Raw genomic sequence first — 11,887 nt, 5'->3', positions numbered from 1 at the left:
CCACATGTACTGTGCTGCCCACATTCCCACCACAGGGAAGGACTTGCTGCCTCCCCCCTCCTCAACCCCAGGGATTGCAGTTGGCACACAGTCAGGCCCTCTGTCTTGCCCTGACCTGTGGAGAGCCTCAGGTGAGGGGTAACAGTTTTGCTTGGGATACCCATGGAAAGCCTAAACCATGCAGGATATGAAGCCTGCCCATCTTAGCCAGTGTGGGACAGCCTTAGAGTGCAATGATCACCCCTACCCTCCCCATCAGGTTGGCAAGGCTTTGTTGGGGCTTCATTGCAGCCAGAATTCTTCCTCTTCCCAGTCCTACTCCCCCACTTTCACAGGTGCTGGTCCATAACAAATGTCTTGCACCCTAAACTCCATCTCAGTGTCTGCTTCCAATTTATAAGCAAATAAACATAAGACACCAATGCAGAAGTGTATTGTGATAGTGAGGTGAGTTAATAGATCCCAAGAATTTTGTGCAGGGTCTGACACATTGTGCTATTATTGTTATTGTTATTATTATTAATTATTGCTATTGGTTTTATCATCTGAGTCCTGAGTGGAGTGGTTCTCACTTAGTCCTGTCCCCCAGTATCTCCAGTCCCTGCAGCAATCACAGGTGTGACATTCCATTGTCTGTTCTTCCCAGTGTATCATTGGAATCATCAGATGCTGCCATTGGAACTGGCAGGGCTGCAGATGCTTCCTCTCTGTGTGCAGCTGCTATGCACTGAGCCTTGTCAGGCCTTGGACACCATCTCTAATCCTCATAATTACCCCATAAGTCAAGGTAAGTAATGTTACTCCCTCTTTACAGATGGGGAAACTGAACTCAGAGAGATTAATGATTTGCCCATTTCCAAATTCTAGTTAGTAGCAGAGCTGGGACCCTGAAGTCTCCACCACATGCCATGCAAACTTCTCATGTGCAGATGTGTGCATTGATCCCCAGGGGATGGAGTAGTTATTCAGTGCCTAGAAGCCAGTATTTCTGACTCCCACTGGAGAATGTGTTATCTAAATGACTAAATGAAAGAAAATGGAGTCAATAACCAATTTCTCTTTTCATTACAATCCCTGCTTGCTCTTCTGTGATTTTCTTGGTCTGTGTTTATAATGCATCATCACCACCTCTCGAAGGCCCATGGAGGGAAGCTGATTAATACCTTGCTCAGGATGGGAGGTGTTGGTAGCAGAATTGAGAGGAGAAGACAGGAGGAGGACCAAGGCTGCATCCATCAACCACCCTCCAAATCTTCCAGGCTTATAAAGAGTCCTGAATTAGACTCAGCCATGTATACCATGCAGGTATTTTCAACATCCCATCACCATCTCAAGACTTTGTCCTTGGAGCAGCCTCGGAGTGGGAAAGGCAAGTGGAACCCACATTCCAAGGACAGGGGAAGGAGTGAGGAGTCTCCAAGTGCCTGGGTTCAGCTCATGGGTCAATTGATGGTCATGTCTTTTTGATCATGTTCCTCAACAGACATGCCATAGTTTTTAAAATTCATTCACCTATTGAAGGGTACTGTGGTTGTTTTCAGTTTTTGACAATTATAAATAAATTTGCTGTAAACATTTGTGTACAAGTTTCGTGTGGACATGATTTTTCAAATAATTTGGCTAAATATCTAAGAGATGATTGCTGGGTCTTATGGTAGGACTATGTTTAGCTTTGTGAGAAACAAACTGTCTTCCAAAGTGGTTATACCGTTATCATCTGCAATTAATGAGAGTGCTTGTTGTTCTATATCCTCAGCAGCAATTAGTATTTCAGATTTTAAAAAGCCTTTTACAGTAGTTCGTAGTGTTTTCATATTGTTGCTTAGTTTGCAATTTCATAATGACAAATGATGTTGAGCATCTTTTTTTATATACTTTTTGCTATATGTATGTTTTCTTTGGTGAGGTATCTGTATAGATATTTTGCTTATTTTAAAATTCTGTTGTTTGTTTTCTTATACTTGAGTTTTAAGAGTTTTTTATATATTTTGGATACAACACCTTCATTAAATATGTATTCTGCAAATATTTTCTCCCAGTTTGGGGCTTGCTTGTCTTTTCATTCTCTTAACAGTATCTTTCATGGAATAAAAGTATTTAATTTTAATGAAGTTCAGCTTACTATTTTTTTTTTCCTTTCATGGATCATATTTTTGGTGTTGTATCTAAATCTTCATTACCAAATTGAAGGTCATGTAGATTTTCACCTCTATTTTCTTCTAGAAGTTTTATAGTTTTGCATTTTACACTGATTTCCATAACACATTTTGAGTTAATATTTGTATAAAATGTAAGGTCTGTGTCTAGGTTTATTCACTTAAATTTCTAAAATTTTTTATTGTGATTAAAATGTATAACATAAGATTTACTATTTAACCATTTTTAAGTGTACAAATGTAGTGGCAGTAGGATTACTGAGGAGCAAAAGGAAGGCAAGTAGGGAAGGCTTTCCTTCAAATATTCTGGAAGCACCAGCTGGTAGACTAATGAGGTCACATTCATGTCCACATTAGAATGGGCCAGCTCTGCCTTTCTATCCTGCTAATTTGTAAGGGATGATCCTAGGGTAGGTATATTTGTGGACTGAAATTTCAGAGTTTAGTTGGGGCAGCTCTTCCAGTTCACCCACAGTCATTTTCCTGACAGTGCACAAACCTGTAAGGGTATCTGGGTCATGACAGGTGACTAAATTGAATCCTCCACTGGAAACCATCACTTCTCTTCAACCCTCAGACCATGTTCCTAACTCTGGTCAAACTCCTTCCTCACCTATGGGGCATTCTAGCTCTAACCTGGCTTATATCACAGTATCCCCAGACCGTCGCATATGTCTGAATTTGTTTGAGTTTCTCTTTTGACAAAGATTAAGGACTTTGTACATGGATCAAGTACTAATTTTCCCAAGAATCAACTCGTGTCCTGGTACATTGAAGGATAGGTGTATTTACCCAGGGTGTGCCCGATCTTCACTATCTGGACTTATCTGTATCTCAACTCTGGTCTATCAAACATATCATTTGTGATTATTTGTTTGTGTATCTGTCTTCTCCTGTACTTTATGAGCTTCTGGAGCTCAAGGATTTATCAGATTACTTCTCAGATGCTTAATATATATTGGTTGAGTGAAACAGAGAAAAAAGAAACATGGTAGCTTTTAGAAATTGATTAAAGCACTTCTACATGTTCCAAAAAAGACAGGAATACTGAATGGTGAGAGCAAGGGCTTTCAGCAGGGCATAGAGAATGTAGGTGCTGTAATTTCTGGTGCAAGAGAAGGAGGAGGAGGGAGGAAGGGGGGAGGCTTATATAAAAGGTCTGAAAGACCCAAAATGTAGAATTTGCCACAGAAGAGGGAAGAGGCCACTAGAATACTGACTAGCTGCTGATAGGATCCTATTCAAAGAAGCAAATGGACCTTCCAGACAGGTATTGGTTTAAGAAAGATCTAGGTCCACACAGCATGACCAACATTAAGGTAAAAAAAGTCTGGAAAATTCCTCATTGCTGTGCCTTTTAGGGGAATGGAAGTAGGGGTGTATAAATAAATACTCCAGACATGCCCCTTCCTCTAGGCTCCTGGGGAGGCTGGAAACCTGCTTGCATTGGTTCAGAGCTCAGGAAAATTAGGGAACTTCTGATTTATAACACTCAGATGATCTTTCTGGTTCCTGAGTGGTGAAGCCAGAAAAATGTGGCTTCAGGAATGTTCTGCTTGGGTTTCACCTTTGAGAAAAAAGTTTTAGTTCTTTCTTTCTCTAGTATTAGCACCTTCCCAAGTCATTCCATCTTAGCATAAAGGGAAAAAAAGGGATTTATTAACAGAAATTCTGAGTTCGGGGTGCCTGGATGGCTCAGTCGTTAAGCTTCTGTCTTCGGCTCAGGTCATGATCCCAGGGTCCTGGGATCGAGCCCCGCATCGGGCTCCCTGCTCGGCGGGAAGCCTGCTTCTCCCTCTCCCACTCCCCCTGCTTGTGTTCCCTCTCTCACTGTGTCTCTCTCTGTCAAATAAATAAATAAAATCTTAAAAAAAAAGAAAGTTCTGAGTTCAAAATCAGATAGCCTTAGTATGATGTAGTGATTAATAACATGGTCTCTGGAGTCATGCTTGATGGGTTTGAACCCTAGATCTACCTGTGCTATCTTGGAAAAGTTATGTTACTGTGTCTTAGTTTTTCATCTGTTAAAATGGGGATTAGAATAATACTTATCCCACAGGGTTGTTGTGACATTTAAACAAGGACACATGTGAAGTGCTTAAAAAAGATCTCCGAATATAGTATTGATAATAACAACAACTAGTATTAGTATTATATATTATTAGAATATATAATGTTTATTATAATATAATTATTATAATAAACATATAATATATAAGTAATATAATTATTATGTGACCTTGAATAATCATTTAACTCCTCTTAATTTCTTTTTATTTGTCTCTAGGATGATGATAAACTTACCTTACGTTGTGAACACTATGATACACCACTCAGATCCCCCTTTAGTGAAGAATTGCTGTCCCAGTTATTGGGACTAGCTTTGGCAACAGCCTTTTGTTACCAGTCCTTGCAGGGATCTTGTCAGCTGCAAAGAAATGTTTCTTCCCAGGTCACTTCCTATCTCATCGGCCCACACACAATGCCTGTTGGATATGGGAATATAAAGGCCTGTTCTTTCTTTCCCTTCTTCTTACAGATCTTGACCCACAGACACTTCTCAATCACTATTCTGCCTTCTAAACTCTATCTCAGATACTCTATGCTTGATACCTGAAACATGGCTGTCATTACTCACCCAAATTAAAAAAAAAAATCCGGGGCGCCTGGGTGGCTCAGTCGTTAAGCGTCTGCCTTCGGCTCAGGTCATGGTCCCAGGGTCCTGGGATCGAGCCCCACATCGGGCTCCCCGCTCAGCAGGAAGCCTGCTTCTCTCTCTCCCACTCCCCCTGATTGTGTTCCCTCTCTCGCTGTGTCTCTATCAAATAAATAAATAAAATCTTTAAAAAAAAAAATCCTTCTTAGGCCAATCTAAATCCATTATGTTCTAGTTCAGGGTGGAGTTTGACAGCCCCAGATGATAAAAGGGACACAAGTTCAGCTGATTTAATAAAATCTGCTTACTTCTATCCTAAACACAAGACTACAGGTTAAGGTAAAGATTATGTATCTTTAGGCAATGCCTGTTCCAGGTATCACAGATAGAATCTCTGCTTCCTTACCCTAGTTTCCTCATCCCCCTGACTGAGTGTACATGTTTATCCATGATTCCAGTTGTTGCTTTCCCAGGAAACATGCTTAATGGCATTAGACAAGACACTAATTTGCATAGAGACTGTCAAGGCCCTTTGTAAAGCAAAGAAATGCACATTGTTAAACAGTTACAATAACATTGACTACAACCATGAAAACAATTTTACAGCAGATTAAACACACTTAGTGGAAGAAGCACAGTGCAAAAGCAATTTCAATACTAGAGTTTAGTCAGCAGCTAGCAGAGAGCCCTAGAGACAATGGCCAGATATAGCATCCTACCTACACTTGCTGGGTCATTTTTCTTTAGGTGAGTGGGAACTCTTCTCTAGTTTGGTAAGATTTCCTGCCTGATATGAGGGATAAACTACAATGAGGGAGAAGAAGGGAGGAATAGCTAAATCAGAAAAGAAATTGGAGGAAAAATAGAGGACAAAATCTGTACAAACTATGGGAAACTTGGTGTGAGGCAAGGGGAAAAAAATCATACATGAGGAGAATGGAGAAAATGGCTCTTATAATGTGGTGATAATCAGTCTGAAAGGAATGGATTCATAATTAGATAGGAAAAAACTCTTTTCAGATAGTAAAGGAAAAAAAAAAAAAAGGAAATGATTAAAATTGCCAATACAGAATTCCCAGTCTTAATTGGATTCCTATTTTTCTCCAGTCAGGTTTATTTTGTCCACCTCCTTTCTACTGAATGAGAATTTTTCTTCTCTACAATCTATCAGGTCTCTCCTTATGCAGTGGCCCAAGACAGTTAGGCCTGGTAGTTGCTGTCCAGTGCTGAAAACGGCTGTCTCGCTAACACTGGTAATCAGGTTCTTTATGTGTGTTCCTTGGGGAAATCAGAACCAATGAATCTTGCTCTTAACTTCACACTTGGTTTTCTTTGTGGCAAAAATCCAGGGACATTTGGGCGCTTATAAATAATAAAAATAAATAACACTGGAAAGAGGCAAGCCCCTCAGCATCATTTAAAATCTCTGTATTGTAGGTTGACAAGTAATCACTGGATCTGGCCTAGAGAAGTCATTCTTGAAAAAGAGACAAAGGAATTGATTTTGTTGGGAATTTATCACCATAAGTATCAAACATATAAGCATGATTTTTGCTGAGGTGATGATTTTTAGATTATGTCAGGCCTTTAGGAATCAGAGTATGTGCCCTCTTGCCAGTCTCTATATGTCTCATATTTTTTTCACCACCTCTCAGAGTACCTGGAGTTGTCTGGATTAAATAATCTCCCATTCACAGATAAATACTCTTGGAGAAAATAAAATTATAATCACACTAATCTTAAACAGAAAACATAGGTATAACTGGGAATAAGACAAAATTGTGACATCTAGCTGAAAGCAAGTTTCTTCTTGATTGAGTATAATGCGGAAGTAATTAAGCAAGGACTAAAATATTTGTAAGCAGTGTTATGGGTTAAATTATGTCCTCCAAAAGAAAATATAATCATGTTATAAATTCCAACAACTTTTAATATGACTTTGTTTGGAAATAGAATCATTTCAGTTTTAACCAAATCATTAGGGTGGGCTCTAATCTAATAGGACTTGTGTTCTTTTAAATCAGGTATATTTGGACACAAAAATGTACAGAGAGAAGACAGTGTGAAGGAACACAGAGTAAACTCCACATGAAGATGGAAGAATTGGGTGATGCATCTACAAGTCAAAGATCACCTGGGGCTACCAGAGAAGTTGGAGAGGGACACGGAACAGTCCATTTCCTAGTACGTTCAGAGGGAGCATGGTTCTGCTAACACCTTGATTTCAGACTTCTAACCTCCAGAATGGTGAGACAATAAACTTGTGCTGTTTTAAGCCATTTAGTTTGTGGTACTTTGTTACAGAAGCCCTAGCAAACTAATATAGGGGGTTCTAAGAAGTTTCATGGGTGTTTCTACATTTATATGTTATTTAATTTATTATTTTTCTTCTAGACTTAGAAAGTCTACTTCTTGGCCATCTTCCACTTAGCATAGGCTTGAAATCTTGTATTGGGATCTGTCCAAGAAAGAAAATGGTTCCAATTTTCATTGAGAATTGTAAAAAAGATTCATAGGAGAAGAAAGTGGAGCAAGAGGAGAGTAAGGAGGAAACTGATGGAAGTGATGGTAATTGAGATGGAGAAAGAGACAGTAGTGAAGGAGGATGAAGAAGTATATTCAATGTCTTCTGTGTGTCAGCCTCTGTTATCCTTCTCTATGTACTTTCTCAGTTAATGTTTTCAATATCCTATGTGTTAGGTGGTAAGTTATCTATTTCACCAGCTCATGGAGGTAAATAGCATACTCAATTGCAAATTAATAAAATAACCTACAAGTTAAGAGTACATTCACCTGTATAAAACCAAACAAAATCCACTTTCCTAAAGTGGTTTAAAACAAATGAGGTTTAATTTTTCCCCAAATATTAAAAATCTGAGGTAAGAAGATGTTGCCAATAATCAAGCACTTAGATAGTATAAACACTGATATTCCTGTTATTCTATTGGATTTTTCTTCATTCTTGAGGTTTCAGGGTCATAATATGGCAATTGTAGCTTCAGATCCTATATATGGAATCAAGGTAGGAAAAAGAGGGAATGATAACATCAATGTTAACTATTTCTTTTGTTAGAAAAGAAATACATGAAGGTCCTAAACTAACATATATTTTATTGATATGGGCTGTTTCCCATAGCCACACTTAATGGTCATCTTGGTGGGAAAATAAGTACTAAGTTTTCTAGCCTGTACAGTGGAGTAATAAGAGAAAATAGTGTTGGTGGTATCTTTTGGGTTAGGCAAAATATAATGTGTGCCACAGTGGCAGAGTGAGAACACAACCTGAACTTCCTATGAATGTCATATTCTTTCTTCCACAAACTCTTCTTATGGTGAGATGGCTAGCCTGTTTTCTACAGGCATATTTTTGTTCTGTAGGGTCAGATCCCTTGAATAAAACTATGCCTTTATGCTAGGCTACTATAGTATTCTGATCTAATTTCTCTGCATAGGAATACTGTGGTATAAAAGGAACTCCACTATCTCAGGAGACAGTTGACCTGGATACTAGTCCCAATTTTGTCATAAATTTCCAAACATTTTCCTTCTATGCCTTGGAGTAAAATTGAAACAATTAAGCCCAACATCTTCTATCCCACATAGTTTTGTGATGTACTTGAAAGTAACTTGGGAAGTTCCATATGAGTTTTTGACTGGATTAATACTAATAATGTCATAAAGAACCATTACCAATATTTGTAAAGTGTTTTATAGCTTAAAATTACTTTCAAAATGCACATTACCTCATTTGAGCCTCATAATAGCCACTATCAAGTAGACAGAATGAGAAATCATCTTGAATAAAACCTGTTTTTGTAACCAAATTTCTCCCACCCTCAAATTATTACAAGAATTCAAGTAGGGATATTCAACTATCCTAAAGCTATTTTTCATGCATATCATTTTTTAGCAGCCTATATTTCATACATTATAGTAATAGAAAGTTTCCAAACCTGTTTATAACCTCTCAATTTCTGTGATTCTCCCTCATCCTCTAGCTACAATTTTTAAGGTAGTAATTAGTTTGATACTCCCTTCCCTGCTCCTTATCTGTCTCCTACCAGCAGAGCAAATTCAGCTTCAAATTGACATGATAAAACACATGAGACCAAGTGATTCTCTGCTCCTTCCTGGGAAATGCAGGCTGAATTGGGGAATGAGTTTATGAGAATGCCAATATTTCTTATGAGGGAATTATTTTACCTGAATTTTGGTGATGAATATCTGAATCCAGAAGTCCCAGGCAAGACTCTTTGGTTAAAGGCCATTTTTTGAAAAGAGATGAACCATAAAAATAGTGGAAGTGGTTAGACTGCCTCTGGGATGGTGAGCTTCCCAAATCATAGGGGCCAGCTGGGAAGGGTAAGGGTGCTGAGGGAAGGGCAAACAGAAGCTTCTATGGTCAGATTCCTTTTATTTCCTTTCCAACTTTATTGTGCCCAGAATGATGCTCATACATAGTGAGAGAGTGACACTTTTTGTGTGTGTGTGTGTGTGAAACTGAGGAACTCTGTGATTCATGGTATTACACTTAGAGAATCATTCAGTTGCTTTGGAAAGATGGTCCTATTTTGGTTACTGTCAACATGATACTGATACTGACCAATTTTTCTTTCTATCTTAGGTCTTCTTAGCCACCCTGGGAACTAATCCCAAATATTGCAAATGAGCTTCTAAGGAATGCTTTCCCAAAGACCTTCCTCCCAGTAGTTCTTCCCTTTAAGAACAGGATCAGCTTGTATTATACACCCATTAAGAAAGAACATTTTGATGAGGACTTCAATATCTCAGAAGAAGTGGGCAGAAGATAAATATGGGGAATTGAGTAATCTAGATGTAAGAATTTGTTTAAGGGAGCTACATGAAGGTCCTGAAGCTATCTCCTCTTAGTTATTTCCTTTCAGCAAGAAATTAAGGAAAGAGGCTAGATCTACAGTTAGAGCTCTTTGTATTCACTGTCCAGGTACTTGGTATACTCCAGATCATCTCTATGCTGATGGCTATGAGAGAAAGGGCTCCTTGAGGATAGGAACCATTTGTTCTAAACCACTTATTCTTCATTGGAATCTTGAAATCATAGTTGTTGGGAACTGAGAAAGTAACATTCCCTGGATTCTGAACTCTCATTTTTTCTCCAAATCCCTCCCATGGCTTGTCTGTTTCTTCTTCTGAGACTTTCAAGAGCTAGGCTTGATGGAGCCTGAATCCATGAAAAACTGTATAAAGGCAAGAAAAGCTACTTCTTATCTAAGACCAGTTTTCCCAGGGTCTTCCAGAAGTGCTACAATTGGGGGTAGGGTCTGGAAAATAAATGGAGACACTACAGGGTGGCCCAGGTACAGGCAGTGGACATCAATCATGTTTCATTTTCCCAGGTACTTAGAAATGGGGGAGGAGGGAGCTTCAAACAGTGCTATGTCATGGACTATTAATTTTTTTTAGATTATTTTGTATCATTAAATGTTTTGAAAAAAGTCAATCAATTGAAATCAATTGAAAACTAAAATGGGCAAAAAAGAGTTTCTCCATTCTTAATAAATATATCTATAAGAAATGAGGTTCTAAGGAGGTAGCAAGAAACAGATGGTCCCTGATGCTATAACAAAGTTTTCATGAGGAAAAAATATATTACAAATTCCAGGATCATTAAATATACACAGAATGTGTATCTCAAATTAAAAAAAAATGTGCTAATATTGAGAAGAGTTACTTTATTGTAAAACAAGGGACTGGAGTTTTTAGAGTAGGGGACGCTGTCTAACATGGTTATATTGGGGATACTGAGACAGCTTTTATTACCCAATTTATTACCCAGGCACTGCCTGGTATAGAAACCTAGTTTGAAAATACAAATTTTCACCATGGTCTGAGACTTTCTTTTTTAGCAGAAGTAAATAATTAACTTTTCTTTCTGTTTTTCTCTACCATTTTTCCCCTCCTCCTTTTTCCTACTTGTTCGCTTCCTTTATCTCCCCTCCTGTTGAATCCTCTCAGTCCTCCTCCTCTCTCTTCGGCTTTCACTATTTAACTTCATATCTTTGGCTGTATTACAGAGCTGGAGTTGGTACTTATATATATATATATATATTTTTTTAAAGATTTTATTTATTTAGTAGGGAGAGAGAGAGGAAGCACAAGCAGGGGGAGTAGCAGGCAGAGGGAGAAGCAGGCTCCTTGCTGAGCAGGCAGCCCGATGTGGGACTCGATCCCAGGACCCTGAGATCATGACCTGAGCCGAAGGCAGACGCCTAACCGACTGAGCCACCCAGGTGTCCCGGTACTTATATTTTTATTTCATGCTACAGCTCTGTGACGGAGGCTAATGGGGAAAGCTGTTAGAATTTGAAATACTTCAAGGGCAAGAAAGGGTAAGATTAGAAATAAAATGCAAGAGATTGATTCTATCGAGACCTTCTGGGATTCTCTGGTATGGCAGATTCATTATTTTGTGAGATGATAGCTGATTGTGTCTGAAGAGCTTGAGAGAGTGATTTAGATCACGTCCATTACCTGTCAGCAAATGATATCTCAGGCAGTACCATAAAGTGAAACAATATACCTGTGCCACTGTTAATTATTCAGGTTGCCATTTCATGTTGGTCAGAAGAAACTGAACAGCCAACATTAGATGTTTTTTATTTAACACCACACTATTTATTAAGGTCATTAATTTATCCTAACTGTTTAGTTAAATTTTGCTAATTAATTACATATACTCATAAAACTACTACAAAAACATGACACAGAATATTTCCATCACCCGCAAAGTTTTGTTTGTGCTCTTTTATATAACTCGTCCCTTCCCAACAAGAAACCTATACTCTGAGTTTCATCACCATAGATAAGATTTGATTGTTCTTCAGTTTCATATAACTGAAAGCACACAGCATGTGCTCTTTTGTGTCTGGCTTATTTCACTCAGAAATATTTCTGAGATTCAGCCATGTTATTGCACTTATCAGGGTTTTTTTTTTTTTATTGCTAAGTAGTATTACATTACATGATTGTTCCAAGGTTTGGTTATTCATTCTTCAGTTGATGAATATTTAGGTTGTTTTCAATTTTCAGCTGTTAT

General features: G+C 38.3%; 1 long non-coding RNA gene across 1 annotated transcript; it reads left to right on the top strand.

Annotated features, from left to right (window-relative positions):
- Positions 1-652: 652 nt before the first annotated feature.
- Positions 653-7,091, top strand: LOC144379540 (uncharacterized). The gene is made up of 2 exons (XR_013442698.1): positions 653-787; positions 6,837-7,091. It is a non-coding gene; the product is annotated as an uncharacterized LOC144379540 (long non-coding RNA).
- The last annotated feature ends 4,796 nt before the right edge of the window (positions 7,092-11,887 follow it).

The sequence above is a fragment of the Halichoerus grypus genome, chromosome 11 (assembly GCF_964656455.1).
Source record: "Halichoerus grypus chromosome 11, mHalGry1.hap1.1, whole genome shotgun sequence".
Taxonomy (NCBI): Eukaryota; Metazoa; Chordata; class Mammalia; order Carnivora; family Phocidae; genus Halichoerus; species Halichoerus grypus.
The sequence above is the reverse complement of the archived record's forward strand: the minus strand, read 5'-3'. Positions and strand labels throughout refer to the sequence as shown.